Genomic DNA, 8,033 nt, shown 5'->3' with positions numbered 1-8,033 from the left:
CCTCTCTTCTCCTATAATCCTTCTTCTTCATTCTGCTGTAACCATTCCTGTACAATAAATAAAAGTCCAATTCTTGATTGCATTTTGTAAGTAAAACCTATCAGTGGTATCAGAGCCCTCCTCCTCCGACTGTGGGTGCACAAAACATGGCGGAAAATACTCATGCTGCAAAAATTAAACATTTGGATCAGTCCATTCGCAAGTTGGCAGATGCAACCAACGACTCCCTCCACCGCTTGACAGACGTTACGGATCGCCAAGCTACGGCCATGGACGGGATCAAGGATACGATGACTGGGATCACGAATCTGATTTCGACTCTGCATTCCAAGTTCGAACTACTCCAGGATAAGGTAAATTCCCCATCTCCATTGCTACCAAACCCTAATTTGTCTCAACATCCAAATTCTATGAGAATCTTTCAACCCAAATTAGATTTTCCTCGGTTTTTTGGGGAGGATCCAGAGGCTTGGATCTATTAATGTGAAAAAAATTTCGAGTTGAATGCAATAGAGGAAACTCAGAAACTATGATTGGCTTCTTTACACATGGAAGATAAGGCTATGCATTGGTTCCGTTGGTTTGAAAAATCACACACCTTGCGTTCTTGGAGGGAATTTTCTAGGGTTCTCCTTCTTAGGTTTGGGGAAAATGCCTTTGAGGATGCCGTGGGTCACTTGACAAAGCTTCGCTAATGGGGTTCTGTTAAAATATATCAAGAAAAGTTTGAGGAGTTAGCTAATAAAACCACAGGCCTCAATGAAGAGTTTTTCATCAGTGGTTTAAAGGAAGAGATTAACGGGGGAGTTCAGATGTTCCAACCAAGATCTATTTCCCAAGCCATGGGTCTGGCACGTTTACAAGAGGATACGATTGAGGCCCTTAACAAGAAGAAAAGGGGAACACTAAAATCTTTCCCTTTTACACCTATTTTACCAACAAAAACTCCAGAAATCAGTCCTAGGGCTGCAGGTTCTGGAGGAATGGTGAAACGTATAACTCCAAAGGACTTTGATGAAAGAAGGGCAAAAGGACTTTGCTTTGGTTGTGATGAGAAACATTTTAAAGGACATGTATGCAAGAAGAAACAGTTGTTTATGATTGAAATTGAGAATGATGAGGATGAATTTGTGGAAGCTTCACAGGAGTTGCTTCCAGTTGATAGTCCAGAAGAATTTCATATTTCTGAACATGCCATATCAGGTGTCCAGTCCTATAAGACCATGAGGGTTAAGGGGGTTATCAAGAAAATTGCAGTCAATGTACTTATTGATTCTGGAAGCACTCACAATTTTTTGGACCCTGGTATAGCAAAGAGGGTAGGGGTTCGCATTCAGCAAACTAATCCATTAGCCATTGTGGTGGCAGATGGTACTAAGATCTACAGCAAAGCTTTGGTCAAGGAATTGCAATGGGCTATGCAAGGCACAGTTTTTAGTTCTGAAGTACGACTACTTCCTTTGGGGGGATGTGACATGGGGTTAGGAGACCAATGGTTGTCCACATTAGGGCCAATACTTTGGGATTTCAAGAATCTGGAGATGCAATTCACAATAGCAGGAAAGGAGTTTATTTTGATAGGGGATACAACTACTGATTGTCAAATTGTGGATCCTAAGAAAATGCAACACTTATTGAACAAGAAGTCATCAGGAATGCTAGCTCAATTGTGTACCCTACAAGCTGAGTCTTCCGAAGAGGTGCAACCAGAACTACTACATATTTTGCATACATTTGATGATGTCTTCATGGAACCTAAAGACTTACCACCAGCAAGAGCTCATGACCACCACATCCCACTAAAACCTGGGGTACAATCACCCAATATCAGACCCTATAGATATCCCTATATTCAAAAAAATGAGATTGAGAAATTGGTTAAAGAAATGATGGCAGTTGGGGTAATCAAACATAGTGTTTCTCATTTCTCTTCGCCAGTTTTGTTGGTTAAAAAGAAGGACAATTCTTGGCGAATGTGTATTGATTATTGGGCTCTTAATAAGTACACAATCAAGGACAAATTTCCTATCCCAATCATTGACGAATTGTTAGATGAATTACATGGAACAATGTATTTCTCAAAACTAGATTTAAGATTTGGATACCATCAAATCAGGATACACTCCAAAGATGTGGGAAAGACTGCATTCAGAACTCACGAGGGACATTTTGAGTTTTTGGTCATGCCTTTTGGTTTGACTAATGCTCCCTCAACCTTCCAAAGTCTCATGAATGATGTGTTTAGGCCATTTCTCAGAAAATTTGTGCTTGTCTTCTTTGATGATATACTCATCTTTAGTAAGACTTGGTCAAAACACTTGCAACATGTCTTTCTCACATTGGCCAAACTAAGGGAACACCAACTATTTGCTAAGATATCAAAATGTGCTTTTGAGCAAAAACAAGTTGAATATCTTGGTCATATGATCACTAATCATAGGGTAGCAGCTGATCCTTCTAAGATTGAGAGCATGCTCAATTGGCCTAGACCACAGACCATTAAAGCTTTAAGAGGTTTCATTGGTCTTACTGGCTATTACAGAAGGTTTATTAAGGACTATGGGAAATTCTATCAACCTCTGAACTTGTTGCTTAAAAAAGATGCTTTTGGTTGGTCTAAAGAAGCTGAATCTGCCTTTCATCAGTTCAAAATTGCCCTATCTTCAGCACTAGTTTTGATGTTGGCTAATTATGCCAAGTCCTTTGTCTTAGAATGTGATGCTTCAGGGAAAGGGGTAGGGGCAATGTTGATGCGGGATGGAAGACCAATAGCGTTTTACAGCAAGGCTTTGTCTCCTACTAGGTTGGGTCTCTCTACTTGTGAAAATGAGCTTTTGGCCGTGGTATTGTCAGTTACTAAATGGAGACACTACCTGTTAGGAAGGAAATTTCTCATCAAAACAGATCACCAAAGTCTCAAGTTTCTTTTGGAGCAAAGGGAGACCACTCCCATGCAACAAAATGGCTATCTAAACTTATGGGGTTTGATTATGAAATCGTATACAAGACTGGAAAAACCAATGTTGTAGCTGATGCTTTGTCTAGAATGGGGGAAGGATTTGAGTCAACAGCAACAGACCAAGGGACTATGGCAGCTATGACTGTGGTACTCTGTCAGTGGGTCAAAGATCTGCAAAATAGTTGGCTACAGGACCAAGACATTCAAAAGATTATCACAGATTTACAATAGGACCCTGCCAGCCATCCTTCTTCTCCTGGCAACATCAAATGCTTTATTTCAAATCCAAATTGGTGGTGGGCAATGATCCTCAATTTTGACTGAAATTGCTTCAGAAGCATCATGCAAGTCCGGTGGGAGGTCATTCTGGAGGGGAAAGGACTTACCAGAGATTGAAACAAGCATTCTTTTGGAGAGGAATGAAGCAAGTTGTGCTTCAATATGTGGCAGGGTGTGATATTTGTCAAAGACATAAAAATGAAACTGTGGCTTCTCCTAGACTAGTCCAACCATTGCCTATTCCTGCTAGACTATGGAGTGATATATCCATGGATTTTATTGAGGGGTTGCCTAGTTCCAGTAGCAAGACAGTAATCTGTGGTAGTGACAGATTAAGCAAGTATGCTCACTTCATGTCACTCCCTCACCCCTATACTGCAACTACTATGGCTCAAGTGTTCCTCGACAACGTTTTCAAGCTCCATGGTATGCCCAATTCCATTGTATCAGATAGGGATACAGTCTTCACTATTAACTTTTGGAAAGAGTTGTTCCGCCTGCAAGGTACCAGTTTATGCATGAGTACAGCTTACCATCCTCAATCACATGGGCAAACTGAGGTTGTAAACAAATGTGTAGAAAACTATTTGAGATGCCTAACAAGTGACAGGCCTACAGCTTAGGCCAAGTGGCTTCCTTTAGTTGTGTAGGTGGATAAATTCAAGTAGTGCTATAAACAGCACTGGAATGCAACGGCTTCACGTGCCTCTTGAACGTAACCCTAATTTGTCAATGAAACCCCTGTCCTGCAAAACAGACAAGGAGTGAGTGCACCTCTGCCTCTCGTGGCAAAGGCCCTCCGATGCCTTTGTTAGTATCACGTACTAGCAATCAAACCCTAATTATCAATAGGAAAGCAAATAGAATGCAGTGTATTGCGTACCTTTTACCTCTAGGTTTACCTCTTATTTATAGATTTGCGTATGCTTGCTGGCCAAGCATCCGTGTTGCCCTAGGATTCCTAACTCGTATAGGAATCCCAGGATATCAAGGATTCTCGTTTCCTTTATCGGTTCATTACCTTAATCCTTGTAGGACTCTTTTCCATATCAAGCCGAACATCCCATATTCGTTGGGTATCTTTCTTAGATCCTATATTCTTGGGATCTCATCCTTAAACGGAATATCAGTGATTCTGGACCCTTCGAGAATGTTCCCTCAAATAGGACTTCTCTCTCTGTTCGGCCATCTCATGGCCGAACAGAAGGCCTGGACCAGTTACTTCACGTGTTACCGGTCCTAAGAAAACAATTTGAACCATATCCTTTCTAAGGAGCTCTCTTCTTGTTCGGCTCTCTCTTGCCGAACAAGTTCCTATGAACAGTGGCATCTCATGTCATGTTCCTTGGATTTGGTCCTAATAACGTCTCATGTTATTGCACCGAGAATCGTACAACCTCTCTGGACCATTGACTTCTCATATCACTGGTCCACAGCGCGTTGACCCCTTTTTGATCGTGCTCGGGCTTATTTTGTACCTGTTCGGGAATACCTCCCTACAAGTTGAATGGTGGTATAACACCACTTTTCATATCTCTGTGGGATTACTCCTTATGAGGCTCTCTAAGGTCAGAAACCTCATAATCTTATGCACTACACTCCTGGGGGTACTACAGTTGCAGCAGCAGATAACATGTTACAAGACAGGTCCACCATTCTCAAATTACTTAAGGAACATTTGGCTAGCTCGCAGCATAGGATGAAGCAAATAGCAGATCAACATAGGTCAGAGAGGGTGTTTGAAGTAGGAAACTGGGTGTATTTGAAGCTCCAATCTTTCAGACAAGTGACAGTAGCTTTCCGCAGGAATGCTAAGTTGGCCCCCAAGTACTTTGGTCCATATCAAGTGGTGACAAAGGTAGGTCCAGTTGCATATGAATTGGCACTCCCTCCTTACTCCAAAATTCATCCTATTTTTCATGTCTCTTTTCTAAAGAAGAAGTTGGGACAAGATGTTGTGGTACAAACTGAGCTGCCTTTGGTAAGGGCGGATGGTCAGATGCACTTGGAACCTGTGGCTATTCTGGATAGGAGGCTGGTGAAGCAACATAAAAGGCATGTTACAAAAGTCCTGGTTCACTGGTCAAACTCCATTCCAGAAGATGCAACATGGGAGACTTGGCATGACATTCAGCAGCGTTTTCCTCTTTTCCAACCTTGAGTGCAAGGTTGCTTTTAAGGGGGAAGTAATGATAGGCGTAGGGGTTTAATTGCAATTGTAGTTTGTATTGGGGTCTCATGTGTAATTCGGTAGGGGCGTTTGCTAAGTCGGTGTGTTTGTTTTCGGTTAGGAGGTTATAAGGGAAACAACGTAGAGGAAATGGGTGTGGAGTTTGTTGCTACCTTCTCTTTTCTTTCTTTCTCCTCTCTTCTCCTCTCTTCTCCTGTAATCCTTCTTCTCCATTTTGCTGTAACCATTCCTGTACAATAAATAAAAGTCCAATTCTTGATTGCATTTTGTAAGCAAAGCTTATCAAAGAGGTTTATCTAGTCTTGGTTTCACTTTCTGTGTTACCAAAAAAAAAAAAAAAGGATAACTGTGAGAATTCTCAATATATGGAAATTAAAATTAAAAAAAGGGTTAGAATTCTCAATCCTAAACCACATAAATTTTTCTCTGTTCAGTCCCTTATTCTATGCTAGGATATTGAAGCAGGAAGCACAAAAATCCAAAAAATAAAATAAAATTAGAGTATGGAAATTATAAGATGGATATATAAAGTAAATGAATACTTTTCTATTTTTATTAATTTGGAAAAAGGAGGGAAAAATTGAATGGATAAGATTTTCTTAGGATGCGGTTCCGCTATATTATTTAACTATAAGCTAACGACAATAGTTAAGTTGTTTATGCTAAATAGTACGTAAATTTTACTTGATGTATTTAAGGAGAATGACCTGCCTAGAAATTCATAAACACATGGGCTTTAATCCATTCAATTTAGCGTAAAAACACCTAGTTGGGTAGAAAATATGAGGTTCAATCTCATTGGATTTTTTATACTTTTCTGGCTCTTCTGGTCAAGACGAATAATTAACACAAAAAATTATGATGGAATACTCAACAAGAACTTCCATAAAATAAATAAAATAAAAGTCAAAAAAAAAAAATTCAGAAAAAAGTTAAGAAGAATGCACTCTCAATGGTTTGGTGTTATGAAGGGGCGTCAGGAGTAAATTTGGCACTACATTTAAAAATTGGGTAAATTGAGTAGGAGGACATACTATAAGGTTTTTAACTGTAATAAGGACATAAATATTTACTCCTAGAGTTTAAAGGACATTGTGTCCAGAATTTACAAAAAAAACCCTTATGTCACGCGAGCCCTCACGCGAGCCCAAAAATTACAAAAAACAAACACGTGAGCTCACTGTACGCCAAACGTCTGTGGAAACGAGAAGGCAAAGAGAGAATCGACAAAGAATCAGCAGATCGTTTTCATTTCGATCGATCGATCACTAATGGAACGTCCGGTGAGTTAATCAACCTTGTTTTTACTTCTCATCCTCTTGATCGAGTTCATCATTGTCTTCTTCATCTTAGGGTTTCATGTCTGTATCGCATGTTCTCGTTTTCATTTCTCATCGTCATGGTTGAGTTCATCATCGTTGTTGTTAAGTTCATTATTGTCTTCCCTTCTAACTTAGGGTTTCATGTCTGTATCTGAATGCATATTGGTAAATCTGTTCGATTTGGTACATCTGTTTGTTGAGTTCATCGTTATTGTTGAGTTCATTATGAACGAGTTGGTATATCTGTTTGTTTTGTGCTGGTATCTGTTTGCTTTTTGACATTATTTTGGTACATCTATTCTGTAGTTTCGAACAATGTAGGTCTGTTTGTAGGTCTGTATCTGTTAGTACACTTGGTACATCTGTTGTTGTTGTTTGGTATACTAACTGTCTTCTATGTATATCGTTGTGCCTGTATTAGCGTATTTTGTAAGTTTTTAGTTTCTTTTGAGAACCTTCTTTCAGAGTTTATGTTCACAAAGTCATGGATCCTAAAGAACGAAGTGCAAACTAATATGTCTTCGATATCCTACTTATTACCCTGTAGTTTGGAACAATGTAGGTCTGTTTGTAGGTCTGTATCTGTTTGTACACTTGGTATATCTATGTTAAGCATGTTTTGTACATCTGTTCGGTAGTTTTTGTAGTTTGGAACAATGTAGGTCTGTTTTAGGTCTATATCTGTTAGTACAGTTGGTATATCTCTTTTTAAGCATATTTGGTATATCTGTTTGGTTGTTTGGATCCATGTGTTGGTATCTCTGTATCTGTTAGTACACTTTGTATCTCTGTATCTGTTTGGATCCATGTGTTGGTATATTTATTTTGGATTTGTGTTTTTTATTCTGAACAGGAAGATGTAGTAGAACAGACTAGACTGTTAGAGGCAAAAAAGGTAAGATTTAAGATGCGAGCAAGAAAGAACTCACCTTCAAATGCTGTAAAGAAAACAACAGATCAAAAGGAAGATGATGATGATGATGAAACACAGATAAAGGAAACTGAACAGGAGAAGAATGACATTGAATCGCCGCATAAAAGGAGGGCTTCACAGAAATCACCTGTTAAAGGTACTCAATCGAGGAGAATAACAAGATCTCTTACCAAAAGAGAAATAAGAACGACAAGGATGTCAAAAAAAATTGAACTGACGATTGAAATAAAAAAGAAGCATGTTCGAAAATCAAACAGAAACAAGAAGACTAGAAACAAGGAAGAAGATGATGTGGTAGTCTTAGAGGAAGATGATGAAGAAGACGAGCAGGAAGATGTTGAGGAAGAC

The sequence above is a fragment of the Rhododendron vialii genome, chromosome 10a (assembly GCF_030253575.1).
Source record: "Rhododendron vialii isolate Sample 1 chromosome 10a, ASM3025357v1".
NCBI lineage: Eukaryota > Viridiplantae > Streptophyta > Magnoliopsida > Ericales > Ericaceae > Rhododendron > Rhododendron vialii.
The sequence above is the reverse complement of the archived record's forward strand: the minus strand, read 5'-3'. Positions refer to the sequence as shown.